The sequence below is a fragment of the Homalodisca vitripennis genome, chromosome 4, assembly GCF_021130785.1.
Source record: "Homalodisca vitripennis isolate AUS2020 chromosome 4, UT_GWSS_2.1, whole genome shotgun sequence".
NCBI classification, from domain to species: Eukaryota; Metazoa; Arthropoda; class Insecta; order Hemiptera; family Cicadellidae; genus Homalodisca; species Homalodisca vitripennis.
Genome location: NC_060210.1, coordinates 30,604,804 through 30,624,677, shown reverse-complemented (window position 1 = coordinate 30,624,677; position 19,874 = coordinate 30,604,804). Strand labels below are relative to the sequence as shown.

The 19,874-nt window shown below is 34.2% G+C and overlaps 1 long non-coding RNA gene across 1 annotated transcript; it reads left to right on the top strand.

Annotated features, from left to right (window-relative positions):
* Positions 1 to 329: 329 nt before the first annotated feature.
* Positions 330 to 18,475, top strand: LOC124359098. Its single transcript, XR_006922114.1, has 2 exons — positions 330 to 447; positions 17,818 to 18,475. It is a non-coding gene; the product is annotated as an uncharacterized LOC124359098 (long non-coding RNA).
* The last annotated feature ends 1,399 nt before the right edge of the window (positions 18,476 to 19,874 follow it).

The window sequence follows — 19,874 nt, the reverse complement described above, 5'->3', positions numbered from 1 at the left end:
TCTTTGCATAGAGCAATATACCACTCAATTATTAAGAAAACACACATTAAATATGTACCATTATAACAGGGTTCATTCTGATTAGAACAAAAAAACTATACAGAGCGTTTTTAATTAGAGCACTGTACAATACTTTTTCCTTTTCTAGATGGATACGGATTATGTATTCAACAATTGCTTGGTTATGGAACTCAATTGATAGTTGTATAAAAACATAAACTGGAAAGCCTAGATATATTAATGGTGTGTGGGCACAGCCCGAGCCCGTGTGCGGGCCAAGACACCTACAGCTACCGGCCGTGGTCGGGCTGTGATACCGTCAGTGTGAGAGCGGGCGTGCGGCCGTCTGGTCTCCGGTCTGTGTGGTATTGCGTAACTGTCGGTCGGTGCGGTAGTGCGTGGATATATACAAGTACGAGAATGGAGCTGTTGGATTACAAATACCAGGTATTGTGGTGTAATAAATATTCTTTGCCTATAAAAGGTTTTCTGTGTTTTATATTCGCTTGAATCCATGAGACTAACATTGAGTCATCTTGCAATATCGTTCATATTTTTGATCGATATTAACGACAGCATACATTTTAATATGCTGTTAAAAGTAGGTTAAAATTTAAAAGTAAAATTTCTAGGATTTTTTAGTTGTAATGAGAATAGTAATTATAGATTAAAATATAATAATAAAAAAGTTTAAAATGTGTTTGAGAAGAATGATCTCTTATTGTTGTAGAAGTGTAATATTAGAACAAATTAAAAATAAATAAATACCTTTACAAACAAAAATACGAACTTATAAGCTTACGAACTTATAAAACTTATAAAATATTGTGTATTTAAATAATTACTCGTTATAACATCTGAATGTTTACAATACATTAGAATCTTTAAAGAGCTAAGGTTTTAAAAAGTGAAGGAGATTAAGCTATTTATAGTGTATACCATTTAAATTACACCCGTTCTTTCAAATTATGTATGAAAATATATTTACACGTCCTTAGGTGTTTTGCTATATTTGACATACATTGTTCAATCTGGTTCTTAATAAAAAAGAACTACGCGCTTTCAAAACCCACAACATGAATCTGATTAGTGTAATAATATTCTTTTTAATACGATGAGTGTAATGTTCATTTTGAGTTTTTACGTAAAAACAATCTGACCGCATATCATGCAGTCTGTAGAAGTAAAGATGTGATAAATCCAGAATTCGTGTGTATATTAAAATCATACTAATGAAAATATATCGAATATAACATTATTTGTTAATGAAAACTATCATAATATGTACATTTTGTTTAAGAAAAAGTAAGTCATGAAAATCACAAAAAAAGAGATAAAACAATATTTTCTAAACTCTATTGAAAGATATAAATAGTTGATTGGAGCCTGAACTTTTCATTCTGTCTACGATCTATTATGAATACGTGTTTGTATATCTTCAGAGTTAAAATCATTAACGAATAGATGTATAAAGGAATTAAGAAAGTCGGTAATGGTTATTTATAAGCACAACATAGCTAATAGGAAATACATATCACATGTTCCTATCCAGTACCCACATAAATGGGATAAAACCTATCCTAGCGCTATCTGCAGGATACGTACCGATACCCAGGAGGCTCTAAAGGTATTTTCGCAACTTCTTATGAGATCAAGTCTGGATGATCAGTACAACATGATTCTGCTTTTTATTTAATGTTCACATTCCTCTAGTGAGAAAGCCGTAAATGTTGCCATTAATTATACACACGCTTCTGTAGTACCGCACAACTAACTATAATTTTTCTTCAGTTAGATCATTTTGCTGACTACACGTATTTCTTAAAATGTTGGACTATATATAACATTATAAAAATAGTTATTCCCGCAATTTCTGTAAGATACGTGACTCAGGATGCTGTAAAACAATTTTCCCACATTTTTATGAGATCATCTCTGGACAATAGGTTTACGTTAAGCATAACGTGATTCAGCGTCTGTATTGTTTCTGGTGAGTAAGCCGTTAATGTTACTATTAATGATCTACACGCGTATTTAGTCACAGTATAACTTTTATAACTATAAATACTGTATAATTATACATTTTCAATCAGACTTTTTCGTTCACCACACGTATTTATTCCGATTCCAAATATTGACTCGTGACTCAGAAGATTTTAAAACTATTTTCACACTACCTTATGAGATCATCTCTGGACTACGGTGTTTACGTTCAACATCACGTAATTCAAACGTAGTTAACGTATTAGTTTATGTCCTAGCACTAATGTTTATGTCTTTTTGTTTTTATCAGGATTTAATTAAGGGAACTAATAATGGCTTCAACCTTTTGGAGTTTTTTGTAGCAAAATAAATTGAATACACAAGTTTTAGTGTTTAACAATATATATATATATATATATATATATATATATATATATATATATATATGTTAAAACAGTGACATTAAAACTGTAGTCATGGAATTGCATACAATTTTTAAAGGTATTAGCATATTTTAATTGACATAATATAACATTAAAAGTAGATAAATAGTTTATTTATCATATTCAAAACGTTGTTAAACACTAAAACTTGTGTATTCAATTTATTTTGCTACAAAAAACTCCAAAAGGTTGAAGCCATTATTAGTTCCCTTAATTAAATCCTGATAAAAACAAAAAGACATAAACCATTTGTGACAATCCAAACAACAAAGAATATATTATGTACTATGCATAAAATATGTATACTATGTGTTATTTCCTTTAATACTAACAAAATGGCGTATGTTGAAAAGTTTTAATTATAAATAACAAAAAAACCACTATGGTTATAAAACATCTACTAGACACTATTTCAAAGATTTCATTAAAATTTCAACAGTACTTTTTTAAACGAAATTCGTTAATACATAAGCGAGCACGACCATTTATAAGTACACTTACACAAGCCGGAAACAGTAAACGTTTTACCTTTAAATTGGCATCAGCTATTTTACATAGGTTAAATAGTTTTACAAGATACCAACTATTTTACAATTTTAATAAAAATTCGAACGATAATATTTTTCACGAAATCCGCCAACGTATAAGCGTGCACGACCACTTTTAATATACGCTTGCACAAGCCGATATTTGTGACCATTTATTACCTTAAAAATAAGATGGATTTATTTGATATTGTACTACGTAATGCGTCGTAAAAACTAAATATTTAATTAGTAAACGACCTTTGTTGTTTTACTGTATTTCCCTGTATGAGAATCTAAACCAATCAAGTTGAAAATAACGTATAAAAGGTTTATTGGATTCCAAGGAGTGGGAAGGCCCGGTTTATAATCAAGTTGAGTACCGAGAAAAAAGTTAAAGAATACTTAAAGAGCACCTACTACTTTAATTCATCCTATTAAATCATTATTGTTACATATTTGAGAGAAAACACCATCAATCTCGGTTAATTCTGAAACTCAGAATCAATTTGTATTGTATAAGCAAACAAACAGGTTTTTATTGAAAACCTTATAGATATTTCCTATAAGAATGAAATAAATTGTCAGCCTCACACTTTAGATGGAGGTCGAAATGGAAGGCTGCCAAAAGAGTTAAAAATATCAAATACAATTTTTGTATAAGATTATGTTTTTTAAGCTTGGCACACTAAATAAATTTTGCCAGACACGTAATAACAGTTTAAATTAGCGTTAGCTAAGCACATATACTGACTTTACGTATGTTTATCTATTTGTGTAGCCCTCTCACTTCGGCCTCTACCAAAAACTAGCGTGGTTGGTGATCATTTCTTTGTTGGGAAAAACCTCAATCGATTTAAAGGGAAGCCAGGTTATGTGATCATACAGTAAAGAGTAAGTAGATACTAGACTGGAAAAGTATTAATTCGTAATATTGATTTCTTAGAAGAGAGAATCATTTGAGATTGTGACGTTTACTGTGAATTTCCCCCTAACATCACAAGTCTGTTTGTTATGTTGATTGTTGAAATTAGAATCACTGCATTATATACTGACTAGCTGCTCGAGAATACCTCACGGTCTCCAATAGGAACTTGGATTTATAACATGAACAGCGAAATGGCATCCCACCGCTTAGAACCCTGAAATAATCATAGAAATTTCCCTTGTGAATAAAATCTGGTGATTAACCCTAAAGTAGAACTGGTCTTGAGACATGTCTTTACATCTGGTTATTTTATAATTCCAATATTGTTGTCAAGAAATAAAACAAAAGTTCATATCATGCGAGAGATAAGGATGAACATCTTATTTAAAAGTTGGTTACTCAATGTAATATCCTCATATCGTTCCTGGCCAATTAAGTGACTTATAACTCAAGTAAAAATGTCTGATTTACTGAATGATCTTACACTGGAACGGGGATAATTTATTGTTAGAAACGCAGATATCATAAATATAATCTTCCAGAGTTAAAAAATTGCAAAAGAAAACTACAGGCAACATTTACATTTGTGAAAATAAAGTTAAGTAATGTCTTATTTTACCAGGCAAAGTTAAGGCTAAGAGGCCTCCAATACTTAACCTGTAAACCAATGGCTTAAAGGTGAGTTCCGATCCACCACCAATGGCATTCGGACCGCTTGCAAGGTCAGGATCGCTCGGCGGTCACCCATCCAAGTAGCAGCCAAGCTCGACGTTGCTTGATTTGGTTACCTTGCGATAACCGCCTTACTTGCTGCAATGCGCTATTTGTATTTGTCGAATGAAAGTAACTTTCTGAGCTTGACGACACATGCATGAATACTTTCGATTTATAGAAGTGAAAAATTGGTGATCGTTTTATAAATTCTTTTATTACTAAAAGATAAGTATTTTTCCTGTTTACACTACGTCCAAACACAATAATCATCTAGAAACAAGTCGGCCTAGAGGTGGAGAGCCTTTTTCAGTTAACAGATTTTATACACACTTCAAGATAATTGTGTAAGCAATGTTTTGACGTAGTGTAAATCGACAAACTTTGCTGTTGGTTGATTATATTTACTTATTCCAGATTATTTTGAAGTATAATAGCAAATTTCCAAAATCATATGATTATTTTGAGTAAAATGTTGTAAATAGTACGAGGAGGGAACCTTACAACTAATTAAGAACATATAAAGTGCATAATTCCATGTAAATTTCAGTTTTAATTATACACAAAACATAGAATTAAATATTTATTATATAAATATAGAGGTAAACACGATCATGGTAATGTAATAACCTTATTATATTTTGTAATAACTATGCAAAACGTAAACCTTTTATAAAGTTATGAAAATACAGAGATAAACTTACTATTTTTGCTCCCACTCATTCCATTAGTGGCAACTTCAGTGTCTCTGTAGGAGTTGAAGTAATAATATGTCTTAACGTTTTAATGTTTAATGTGTTCCTTTGTGATGTATAATAAACAGCAACGTTGTCTCGTTCCCAGTATAATAAAGGCAAACTGATAAATATTGGTTTAAATATAAGAAATATAAAAATATAAAACTTTTCAATAAATTAATATTCAGAGTGAGTTTTATGTCCTGGCACACCTGGATATAATTTAAACGGCCCGAGATATCTATGTGAAACCTTGACCCTACTTATTATAACATATTTTTTTAATTTTTCAAGATGTTGAAAATTTTGCCCCCCTGTCTCAAGTTTTTAAACACGTCTAGCACACTGTAAAACAGCCGAAGGTGAACAGTTTGAACACCTGCTACATTAAAACAGGTAACTGCTTTTATAATTTGCGTTAGTGTTGACTCATGTTACGATAAACAGGACAAGACAGTTACTGATTTTATTATTGTAAATTTGTCATAACATCTGTTAAAATAAACGCAGAGACCTCTAGTTTGCATTATTGGATTTCTTTTTTTATTCCCTTTAAAATGAGGGGTCACATGATAGGGGTTTGTATTTGAAAATGTTTAGTTGCCCCCCCTTTAGAAAATTTTCAACAACTTGAAAAATAAAAAAAAATATGTTATAATACGTAGGGTCAAGGTTTCACATAGATATCTCGGGCCGTTTAAATTATATCCAGGTGTGCCAGGACATAAAACTCACTCTGTATAACCTCATTGAGCTGTGTCAAATATTACTATATTCAATTAAGAATACTTTTAATATAGTATGGTACTATAACGATGAATTGAAAACGCATATAACGATAAACACTTACTAAAATGGTTAACATTAAAATTGTTGCTAAAGAGTATATGTCCGATAAAGGCATAACATGTTTAAACCATACTCGTATATCAAAATAAAACTAGTTGAATATATCAAATTGAGACCTTAGTTTTCACATTCCCTTTACAGACGTAAATACAATTAGCAGTACTTATAAATTTGAATTTGTCAGTATAAATAGAAATTAACGACCCGATAGACTTCTGAAAATCGACCTATCGATAGAAACGTCCTAGATATTATTTGTACATGTGATCTTCGTAGTCCAAGGAAAAACAATATTAATTTGGGATTAAGGTTAAGATTACAGATGAAAATAAGATTCAAACACTTTTAAAACGGTAACGATGATGGCAATGAGAAAATCGTACAGTAAAATCACATCTTAACAAACTGAGTACAATAACTGTACACTTCTGTTATTTTGTTTGACAGGTTAGTAGGATTTTCGTCATATTCTGCCAGGTCTATTGACACTGCGTCGTATTGGATTATTAGGTAGGGGTAGTACTAATTGTAACTTAACATATTTTGCGGTAGTCGTATTAAGAATTTCAAGTCTATAACCCACTTATTTAGTGTAGACGTGTTACTATGTCAAATGACAAAATTTCATACGGTTGTATTCGGTTTTTTACCCATAAGATCTATATAAAAATAATCGCTAACGCTAACCCAAACCACCATAATCGAGCTCGGTGTTGCTTATATATAAATAGTTTCATTGAAAATTGCAAGTTCGTTCTGTAGACATACAGACAGACAGAAAAGAAAGATTGCCAACCTCCCAAGTGAAGGCTTAGTTAACGTTTATAATTTGTTTTCTAAAGAAGATCCATGACGGAGCCGGGTCCCGGCCACCTCTCGCACACGCCAAACCTTCTTACTTCAAACGTCTAACACATTAAAACATACATCGGAAACAATGTTATACTGTTTGTGTTGTATTCACCCATATATTAAAGGAAAATACATAAAAAACAAAAATGTTTGTGTTTTTTTAGTTATGACCATATGGAAAACACGAGTTTCTATTTAAAATGAAGCTTTCTACACTTTAATTCCTCGAAATTTTGAAAATAATTACAGTATTCAATTTAACTTCTTGTTATTCAAAAATTAATTACCGTAAAAGATATTCTTATGCAGCATTTGTAGCACGTCTTTTATAGAATGATATACTAGGAATTAGGGGTTGTAAGTTAATAATCAAAGGCGTAATTATATTTTTGTAAACCCTTACGAAATCCGTTATTAGTTATCATTTGGATATTTTAAAAATACCACAGACTTTTTAAATATATGTGTGTATGTGTGTGTGTGCATGTGTATTATATTATATAACATTAATTAAAGTGTTAATGGGCTTAGTTAAAATTGTATTTATTTTATTCTGTTACACCTTCAATTGCATTTTTGTATGTTATAAAATTGTTGTGTATTTTATTTTTCAGAGTAAGGAGTAAATAAGTACTTCATAGATCTAATATGTAGCTGTGGAATATTGGAAAGTAGTATTCTACTGTGAATCAAATGTTTTAACGATGGTAAAACTTATTTTGGTGAATATGATTGCGCTCGTTGATAAATGTGGTATAAAAATTAAGAATGCTGATTAAGCACTATTTGCGTTCATAAATTAATACAAAAGAAAGCAACAAGAAAATGTTCTACTTCCTGTATGAATCCAAAGAATGGAAAGGTAAAAGAAATTTCGTATAAAGTAGTTACTATTTTATTACTGTTATGTGTATTGCCTATTGAATAATAAACGTGAACCTTTTCATAGATGTAGCAATATAACCCAACCAGTAAACTAAGGCACCATTATGGAGGCCACATAATTTAATTACATAAACAAATTCCACTATTTATTCCCCAATTTTCGAGTAAACAATACTTGGGACAATGAAGTAGCACTCTTTAAAAACATGATCTAATTGCTTGTATTATCTTCACACAATAACAGACGGTAGCTTCTATATTCATATTTACTGTTCCCATTTTATAATAAAGAACTGTCCAAGCGTTTAAGCATTCGCATTTTACCCTAATGTATCGTAAATTTTTTTACGTATGCGTTTTAATAATATTTAGTACGTACATATCAGATACATACATATATATATATGTATATATATATATATATATATATATATATATATATATATATATATATGCCATACTTAATTAAAACTTTACAACACAACTAGAACACAAAGTCAAACTGTGTGTTATTTATTAGAATATCTCTAGATAGAAATTGAATATTAATATTAATAACAATATTTAGTAGGTTTTTTTTATTGAAGTTTACACTTTTAAACAGAAACGTTTACGATATTAATAAAACAAGTTACAGCTCTACATGCATCCGAGCATTACTGTGATGAGGCCTATTTTAAATTTTAATTAACTAGTAAAGAGAGCAAAAGTAGTATGGAGAATCAGTTATTCTCATAAATTAAATTAATAATTTGTCTTTCTTAATTGAGTTACAGTTTATATTTTTTATCTCTGTAAATGCATTAGAACTCATAAAGAGGATTTAAATTAATTATCGTAGTGGAAGTGCAAAACCTGATATTGATAATGCAACGCAAGGGGTGGGGAAAGGACGGATATTGTTAATGAAGTGTAGTGGGTTTTACATGGTTCCGACATCAAAGGCGACAATTTACAATGTCAGCCGAGACGACACGACATGAGGTGACGTCATAGGACGTGCTGTGACATGTGCGACCTGCCCCAGTAATTGGACGTTCCAATCAATACAGGCTCAATAATAAAGTTTCTATATAGCTAAGGTTGGTTTGGTAGCAGATTTGTCGTCGCATCTTTCAGCTAATCTACTTCCCAGCGAAACTAAGAAATAATGTGTCGTATCTGTGACATGTGCGACCTGCCCCAGTAATTGGACTATCCAATCAATACAGGCTCAATAATAAAGTTTCTATATAGCTAAGGTTGGTTTGGTAGCAGATTTGTCGTCGCATCTTTCAGCTAATCTACTTCCCAGCGAAACTAAGAAATAATGTGTCGTATCTGTGACATGTGTGACCTGCTCCAGTAACTGAACTATCCAATCAATACAGGCTCAATAATAAAGTTTCTATATAGCTAAGGTTGGTTTGGTAGCAGATTTGTCGTCGCATGTTTCAGCTAATCTACTTCCCAGCGAAACTAAGAAATAATGTGTCGTATCTGTGACATGTGTGACCTGCCCCAGTAACTGAACTATCCAATCAATACAGGCTCAATAATAAAGTTTCTATATAGCTAAGGTTGGTTTGGTAGCAGATTTGTCGTCGCATGTTTCAGCTAATCTACTTCCCAGCGAAACTAAGAAATAATGTGTCGTATCTGTGACATGTGTGACCTGCTCCAGTAACTGAACTATCCAATCAATACAGGCTCAATAATAAAGTTTCTATATAGCTAAGGTTGGTTTGGTAGCAGATTTATCGTCACGTGTTTCAGCTAATCTACTTCTCTGTTACTCTGAAGAACAACGCGTCGTATCTGTGACATGTGCGACCTGCCCCAGTAATTGGACTATCCAATCAATACAGGCTCAATAATAACGTTTCTATATAGCTAAGGTTGGTTTGGTAGCAGATTTGTCGTCGCATGTTTCAGCTAATCTACTTCCCAGTGAAACTAAGAAATAATGTGTCGTATCTGTGACATGTGCGACCTGCCCCAGTAATTGGACTATCCAATCAATACAGGCTCAATAATAAAGTTTCTATATAGCTAAGGTTGGTTTGGTAGCAGATTTGTCGTCGCATGTTTCAGCTAATCTACTTCCCAGTGAAACTAAGAAATAATGTGTCGTATCTGTGACATGTGTGACCTGCTCCAGTAACTGAACTATCCAATCAATACAGGCTCAATAATAAAGTTTCTATATAGCTAAGGTTGGTTTGGTAGCAGATTTGTCGTCACGTGTTTCAGCTAATCTACTTCCCAGTGAAACTAAGAAATAATGTGTCGTATCTGTGACATGTGTGACCTGCTCCAGTAACTGAACTATCCAATCAATACAGGCTCAATAATAAAGTTTCTATATAGCTAAGGTTGGTTTGGTAGCAGATTTGTCGTCACGTGTTTCAGCTAATCTACTTCCCAGTGAAACTAAGAAATAATGTGTCGTATCTGTGACATGTGTGACCTGCTCCAGTAACTGAACTATCCAATCAATACAGGCTCAATAATAAAGTTTCTATATAGCTAAGGTTGGTTTGGTAGCAGATTTATCGTCACGTGTTTCAGCTAATCTACTTCTCTGTTACTCTGAAGAACAACGCGTCATATCTGTGACATGTGCGACCTGCCCCAATAATTGGACTATCCAATCAATACAGGCTCAATAATAACGTTTCTATATAGCTAAGGTTGGTTTGGTAGCAGATTTGTCGTCGCATGTTTCAGCTAATCTACTTCCCAGTGAAACTAAGAAATAATGTGTCGTATCTGTGACATGTGCGACCTGCCCCAATAATTGGACTATCCAATCAATACAGGCTCAATAATAAAGTTTCTATATAGCTAAGGTAGGTTTGGTAGCAGATTTGTCGTCGCATGTTTCAGCTAATCTACTTCCCAGCGAAACTAAGAAATAATGTGTCGTATCTGTGACATGTGCGACCTGCCCCAATAATTGGACTATCCAATCAATACAGGCTCAATAATAAAGTTTCTATATAGCTAAGGTTGGTTTGGTAGCAGATTTGTCGTCGCATGTTTCAGCTAATCTACTTCCCAGCGAAACTAAGAAATAATGTGTCGTATCTGTGACATGTGTGACCTGCTCCAGTAACTGAACTATCCAATCAATACAGGCTCAATAATAAAGTTTCTATATAGCTAAGGTTGGTTTGGTAGCAGATTTGTCGTCGCATGTTTCAGCTAATCTACTTCCCAGTGAAACTAAGAAATAATGTGTCGTATCTGTGACATGTGTGACCTGCTCCAGTAACTGAACTATCCAATCAATACAGGCTCAATAATAAAGTTTCTATATAGCTAAGGTTGGTTTGGTAGCAGATTTGTCGTCACGTGTTTCAGCTAATCTACTTCCCAGTGAAACTAAGAAATAATGTGTCGTATCTGTGACATGTGTGACCTGCCCCAATAATTGGACTATCCAATCAATACAGGCTCAATAATAAAGTTTCTATATAGCTAAGGTTGGTTTGGTAGCAGATTTGTCGTCGCATGTTTCAGCTAATCTACTTCCCAGCGAAACTAAGAAATAATGTGTCGTATCTGTGACATGTGTGACCTGCTCCAGTAACTGAACTATCCAATCAATACAGGCTCAATAATAAAGTTTTTATATAGCTAAGTTTGGTTTGGTAGGAGATTTGTCGTCACGTGTTTCAGCTAATCTATTTGTCTGCTAAACCGAGGAACAGCGCGTTATTTCTGTAACATTAAATTTAACTGACATGATAAAATACAAATAGAGGGGATGTCTAGGAAGTTTATTCAATTTTTTTATTTTTCTGCTGAATAAGTATTTTTGCACTTTAATCAAAATAAAAGTTGTGTGCTTTTGGGATTTTCCTAATTCATATACAGTTTAATAAATTACATTTCGAGAATAAATTTAAAACTTAAATCACAAAAAACTACGTATCTTATTATATGCAACTTGTAGAAAAAGCTGCCGGTAGTAATTGAACTGTTGTTGTTCTGGAGATTGGCATTAATTATATTACGTACTGGACTATATTCTATTACAGCTGCTTCTGTTGTATATTACAACTTAAATAGAGCCATTTTGGCAGATGAATACAATTATTTACCATCTACAAATGTTGACAATTCATTATTTAAATGATTTACTTTAATTTTTATAGTGAAACATTTCCCATCATTATAGTAATGAATTAATGAAGATTAGAAATTTCAAAGAAAAGCTACAATGCGATATAGGTGAGTGATCCAGCGTATAATAAGCATATAACAATTCATACAAAAGTTCTGGCATTTTTATATTTTATATAGTTTTAGTGGATCCCAGTAATTTTTAGACGAATATTTTAAAATGCGAATGTTTTATTAAAAGTAACGAAGAATTTTCAATTATATCTCGATTTGTGATAATATTTTAAACTGTGGAAATGGTTAAGTCCTAACAAAAGCAACTGAGGACAATAAACTTTTTACGTCTCTACGTCTCTGAGAAATTAGTTCTAATACAGATAAATACAAAATACTGATACCAAATACCCAAACACAATTACTCCTACTGAGTGCTTTTTAATAAATATTCATCACATTATCAAACAGATAATTTTGTTTGAATAAAGACTTTTTAAAAGAGATCAGATAAACAAGACAGCCTTTGCTGTTCTGTACTTTCATTGATCCTGAACTCAGGCACTCAATTATATCTGCATTCATTTCTTAAACATTAGTCGGAAAAAGTCACATTTTTGGATGAAACAGATATGCTCTAAGTCTTTTTCAACTGATATGCCTGTAATGGCTAGCAAATATTAATATTTAGCAATAGATAATTATAATTAAAGGTCGCTGCAATGTAATCATACTAGAGACATACCGTGCAGTTTATAGTCTTGTAGAACAGGTTGTCTGTTGAGTGATTATTTTAAAGTAATTCTTAAAACATAAAGTGATTAAAAACAAATTTTAAATATAAAATTATTGCCATTTTTAGCGTTTTAGTAGGTAGAGTACCACAGGAATCACATGAATACAAAAAAGTAAATTTGCATTCAATTAAGTTAACAAATCGATCTTATAAAGTATTCACAAGTGGACAGGTCCGACATCTGTAATCACTTTAGCCTCTAAAATGAGACCGATAAAACCGTACAACCGAAGGTATGGATTAAAACGATATCATTTTAGACCTTTCAACATATCAAACGGATTAGCGCCGTAAAGCACAGAAAAAGTCTGGGCTAAAGTGAGTAGGTGACTAATGAATCTCAATTAGGAATCGATAAGGATCTAGAAAAACAGTGACAAGTGTTACTTATTATTACGCAACAAGCTAAGGGGTTACCGGGCAGTAATCTCGAGGTCCAGTTTCTCTCACAATGTCTGTTACCTGTCGGACCTGGTTAGTGACAGCACAATGAGCACCAGCAGTATCCCAGCCAGCCAGTCAGACGTAGTGTAGATCCGTGTCACCAGTAACCAGACACCTTCACACTTGCATTACCGTTGCGCCATCAGCCGATATATACGTTAACGTCTCACACTGTCTGTTACCTGTTGGATCCGGTTAGTGACAGCAAAATGAGCACCAGCAGTATCCCAGCCAGCCAGTCAGACGTAGTGTAGATCCGTGTCACCAGTAACCAGACACCTTCACACTTGCATTACCGTTGCGCCATCAGCCGATATATACGATAACGTCTCACACTGTCTGTTACCTGTTGGATCTGGTTAGTGACAGCACAATTAGCACCAGCAGTATCCCAGCCAGCCAGTCAGACGTAGTGTAGATCCGTGTCACCAGTAACCAGACACCTTCACACTTGCATTACCGTTGCGCCATCAGCCGATATATACGTTAACGTCTCACACTGTCTGTTACCTGTTGGATCTGGTTAGTGACAGCACAATGAGCACCAGCAGTATCCCAGCCAGCCAGTCAGACGTAGTGTAGATCCGTGTCACCAGTAACCAGACACCTTCACACTTGCATTACCGTTGCGCCATCAGCCGATATATACGTTAACGTCTCACAATGTCTGTTACCTGTCGGATCTGGTTAGTGACAGCACAGTGAGCACCAGCAGTATCCCAGCCGGTCAGACGTAGTGTAGATCCGTGTCACCAGTAACCAGACACCTTCACACTTGCATTACCGTTGCGCCATCAGCCGATATATACGTTAACGTCTTACAATGTCTGTTACCTGTCGGATCTGGTTAGTGACAGCACAGTGAGCACCAGCAGTATCCCAGCCGGTCAGACGTAGTGTAGATCCGTGTCACCAGTAACCAGACACCTTCACACTTGCATTACCGTTGCGCCATCAGCCGATATATACGTTAACGTCTCACAATGTCTGTTACCTGTCGGATCTGGTTAGTGACAGCACAGTGAGCACCAGCAGTATCCCAGCCGGTCAGACGTAGTGTAGATCCGTGTCACCAGTAACCAGACACCTTCACACTTGCATTACCGTTGCGCCATCAGCCGATATATACGTTAACGTCTTACAATGTCTGTTACCTGTCGGATCTGGTTAGTGACAGCACGATGAGCACCAGCAGTATCCCAGTCAGCTTGTCAGACGTAGTGTAGATCAGTGTCACCAGTAACCAGACACCTCCACAATTGCATTACCGTTGCGCCATCAGCCGATATATACGTTAACGTCTTACAATGTCTGTTACCTGTCGGATCTGGTTAGTGACAGCACGATGAGCACCAGCAGTATCCCAGCCGGTCAGACGTAGTGTAGATCCGTGTCACCAGTAACCAGACACCTCCACAATTGCATTACCGTTGCGCTATCAGCCGATATATACATTAACGTCTTACAATGTCTGTTACCTGTTGGATCTGGTTAGTGACAGCACGATGAGCACCAGCAGTATCCCAGTCAGCTTGTCAGACGTAGTGTAGATCCGTGTCACCAGCAACCAGACACCTTCACACTTGCATTACCGTTGCGCCATCAGCCGATATATACGTTAACGTCTCACAATGTCTGTTACCTGTCGGATCTGGTTAGTGACAGCACAATGAGCACCAGCAGTATCCCAGCCGGTCAGACGTAGTGTAGATCCGTGTCACCAGTAACCAGACACCTTCACACTTGCATTACCGTTGCGCCATCAGCCGATATATACGTTAACGTCTCACAATGTCTGTTACCTGTCGGATCTGGTTAGTGACAGCACAGTGAGCACCAGCAGTATCCCAGCCGGTCAGACGTAGTGTAGATCCGTGTCACCAGTAACCAGACACCTTCACACCTGCATTACCGTTGCGCCATCAGCCGATATATACATTAACGTCTCACAATGTCTGTTACCTGACGGATCTGGTTAGTGACAGTACAATTAGCACCAGTATTATCCCAGCCAGACAAACATAGTGCACATCCATGTCACCGGTAAACAGGTCTTAACACTTGTATTAACGTTGCGTTATCAGTTGAAATATACATATAATTGCCAGTTATTCTGTGTAATAAGAATAAAATAACTAAAATATAATAGCATATCTGAAAACCATACATAATAAGAGTCAATTCATGAATTTAGTGCACAACTGTCTATTAGCTTAATTTTTGTGTGTGCAGGCTGCCTCATGACGGTAACATAATAATGTATCAATGGATGTGCGTAATGGTTTTTCCTGTCTGTCTGTATTGTTATGTATTCGCTAATATATAAGAATTAAATAAGCTATAAGCTATAAGTGTTTTTTTAAGAAATTAAAAAATCTTAAAATATTTTATACTGTCTGGATGAAATAATCATGGTAATTACATTCCTAAAATAAAGCAAATACATATAAATTTAATACGTGATTTGCTAACATTCAGCCAATAATAATAATAATTCGCATTTAATATAAAAACCCAGAAAATACTTACTTTTATACTAAATACTTAAATAATTTAAAATAAAAGTACACAAATATTTACCTTTTTTATAGTTCTTTCGACGCACACTGTATTAATTGGATAGCCCAATAAGGCAATCTGAACTGAAATTAAGTATTAGAAACCACCCGCTGGTATTAGTTAGGGTTGGAAGTGACATAATCAATGAATTCAGGAAATAGTGCCTGGTTTATGTTGATTCCACTAGTAATCCTTGTCACGTTTACAGAACCGATCTCATGAATTGAGACGGGCCAGTAAACGATGGTCGTCTCTCATAAATTTCTTGCTAATTTCAGTTCGAGCTTATCGCAGGCGCTGATGATTAGTTGTGCAGCCTCGGCGACCCTATCCCGCAGTGACCTTGGCCTATTTGCCCAGTTCTAGGTGAAAGAGGCTTTAATTTCGGAGCAACAAGTGTTGTAAATATCGTAAAACATTACCATTGAGTTATTTAAATAAACTATTGTTATCTGTATCTCAAATGCAAGACTCTTTTTACCATTTCGATTATATAATAATTACGCTGGTGGTACTTTCCACCGCATGATCAGTAGACGGTGAATTGATGAGTTAATACAGATTCATGAAAGTTTTAAAATATGTTTGCATGATACCAATTTTTATATTGCAAATAAACTTTCGCGTTTTCACACAATAAAGAATGCACCGGTTATGATGACTATGAACACTGAAATATTCTAGGCATTATTTATCTGCCTGCACATTGCTGACGACTGGAACTAACAGTATGAATAGCATGCAAGCGAGCATACATGCATTTAGAAAATTAATTAAATTCACTGAATTATTTTATAATAATTATTATTATTATGAGATACGATAACATAATATTTTATAAAAGAAACAGCTAAATTAAACAAAAAACATTTTAGCAAAAACACGTGTCTGTGCACAATATTTTCACATGTTTTTATTCAGGCAACATACCGATGTTGAATGGCCTGCAGCTATGTATGTATGAGTGCATGTGATAGTGGAATAGTCATTATTCCCTGGGTCTTATTATATATTACTGCTAATTTAGCTAAATTGAATCTCTAATTCTGTAACAGCCGAGCATCGCAAAATGTATAGACTGCCAGCAAAGAAATCCACCTCTTCAGCTGTAATGTTGCCAAATCGTAAAATTGCGCTAGGGCTATTAAAGTCGTAGTAGGTCAACAGTAAAACAATGACTCAACGATATAACCTGGATAGGAGAATATATTGAATTACTTTATCACCCACCTCTGGCCCTAATGCTATAGCTTTTTGTGTCTAAACCACATCCGCTAACAAACTTTTTGCGATGGAGCAACCGAATATCTATCCAGAACGGAACCTCGAATGGCCACCTACGGAGTACCTAAAACTCTCGAGAAGTGCGTGATTTACTTAACCCCAGGCTGTTGTTACAGGTGTCTACCTAGCCAATATCTTCAACGTGAAAGCATTTACTGGGAGTTTAGACCTCCTTGTACAACCCCAATTAAAACCAATGGTTGTTAAAATGTTCAAATAGTTACCAATTATTAGATTACTATAATGTTGGGTGTTAAAGAGATTTATTCTCTTCTTTTACATTTTTAATTCCATTCATTACTTCAGGGCGAGAATGTAACTCCAATAATCTCACCTCGGTACATCAATGGTTATAGGTGATGTATCATCTCCACCACTTAAGGGTTATTGTTACGGGTAAGCTTTATTTAAATCCTTTGTCGCTGAATGCTTAGATTGTATGTAGGTCTAAAAGTTAATTAACTCTTAAGTTACAGCATCACATTTATCCTACACCATTTTCATATCTTGTCTCTGATGTGTCTCGATTATTTGTGACACTAATTGAAATCGCTAAGTAGCAAAAGTTACCGAGAAAAGTTTTTCATGGATATTTCCAATTTGCAGGCTAATTACCAGTTCTGAACACATTTATTTAGATATATCACTACTTATATTAATCGTCAACCTCTCGCGTTGTGTAAATAGGTTTTAAATCTTCCTTCTGTTTCCCTGTTAGCAGTCAGATCCACACAGACAAGGCCGAGGCTCAGATGATATTTCCTGTCAACCTAGACATACCGGACTTCTCTGCTATGTCCTTATGTAGAAGAATGAGTGGCGCTGGCGCGACAAGATATGCATTATGTGGACCTCCATACAGGCTCGCCTCCACATACTTATAGAGTAATCATTGAGGCCTTTATTTTGCAATGTAACAAAAAGTATGGATTTCTTGTTATATGGAATGTAGTAGTCCAGAACCCAGTTTTTATAGTTTTAATAAGTAATGGTTGTTTGACTTACATATATATATTATTGAATTGAAGAGTGCGTCCTAAAAAAGGTTTCGTTTTGTGTTAAGAAAATAATTTACTTTGTAATAAAACGTCAATTAACTGTTAATATTATGATTCTAATAGGAAAGAACTTCACAATTTCACTAAGGTGTTCTGTTGTATCTTATTATGATGTGTCATGTTTTTTCCAGTTAATAACCTCATTAAATATTAGTACTATTATCTCTCCAACTGTTGGTATTTTTGTCTTTTATATTATTTAGATACATAACTAACAAATATGTAGGCTGCCAATTATACTCCTTATTTTTTTATGTGCCCATAATGAATGCCATTGGTACAAAAATGGTATGAATAAACGGCCATTGCCTATTTCTATACCATCTCTCATTCTTATTTTCCTTCATTATGTGTACTTTTTCTTTAACATTATCGTTAATTTTCTCTATTTCACTCGAATAATAATGTAATTTATTAAATCTTATACTTACGTATATTTTGGACTGAATTCTTTTTCTGTTCAAATGTTTTTGTATATTTCAGTTTTCGTTTATTGTTATTACATTTTCTGTTTTGATATTACAGTGAACAGTTTTTTTTGTAGAGTTCTAAAAATAAGTTGGTCATAAATTTTACTCGTAGCTAAGACCAATTCGGCTTCCTCCTTGAAATCTTTGTTGCAGTTAATTGGTGACTTCCTACACTAGAAACTTTGATTCTACTTCTGATTTATTGTAACAAATTACATTCACAACATGGTTCTGACTGTATATTTAGTTAAATTAGTTACACTTTATTTTCCAAGTAATCAACGTGTTTAATTTGCTCTGTAGATAACATTTTTAATGCTAGGAAATATAAAAAATGTCTTCTATGTAAAAAATATTTAGCGTAGTAAAGATTTTGTCTTGCATTCAGATTATTCCAAGTACATATATACAATACTTTCATGTTGTGCTTCGTGGGGTTTAAATCATTCATATATTATGCAAACTTAACTATTCTTCGATTTTTCTGTTACCAAATGTTCATCCAAATCCTTTACATTGAAATGTACGTATCATCATCAATCTCTGTGTTACTTATGTAGAAATTATGTTTCATGCGAAACTTCACGACCATAGGCCAATTAACTCTCAATATATTGTTCCAATAGACAGCCAGACAGAAATTGATTTTTTAAACCTCCTCGTGTGACAGCCCTTACTAACGGTCATCTAATTACCATAATTCATATACGAGATAAACTTGTAAATTTAGTGTAAATTGTTAAATCTGTATTCGAGAAACAGTGATTGTTATAATTGTTTATTGATGAAATATTTATTTTAAAGTATCTCCAATATAAATTTACTACATAATTAGTGGTTGTAGCCTATATTATTGAATTGTATCGTTGTTTTAACATTTCCTTATTACTTTCGTACGATTAGAGTCATTTGGTGTGCTCTAAGTTTTTATTTGTAGACTATCGGTTAAATTTGCTTGTTAGCAAGTGAAGCGTCCCTAATAAGCATCATAAAGAGAATTGCAGGCCAAAAATAAGACGGACGCCCGGTAGACGGCGTATTGTATGTAGATGGACACCTGGAGTGGGCTTCGGTACTCTTCCTTCCCACTTGAGTCTTGTTGAGAGTCACAATACCGTGACAATAATTCATGCAGAAGCATTACTAGAACTTCTGACTTCTATTGTATGGGAACTGGAGACATGATGCATAAACTTTTCTTTAGCACTGACATAAAAATTGTCTTACTAGCAAGACAAAACTGAGGT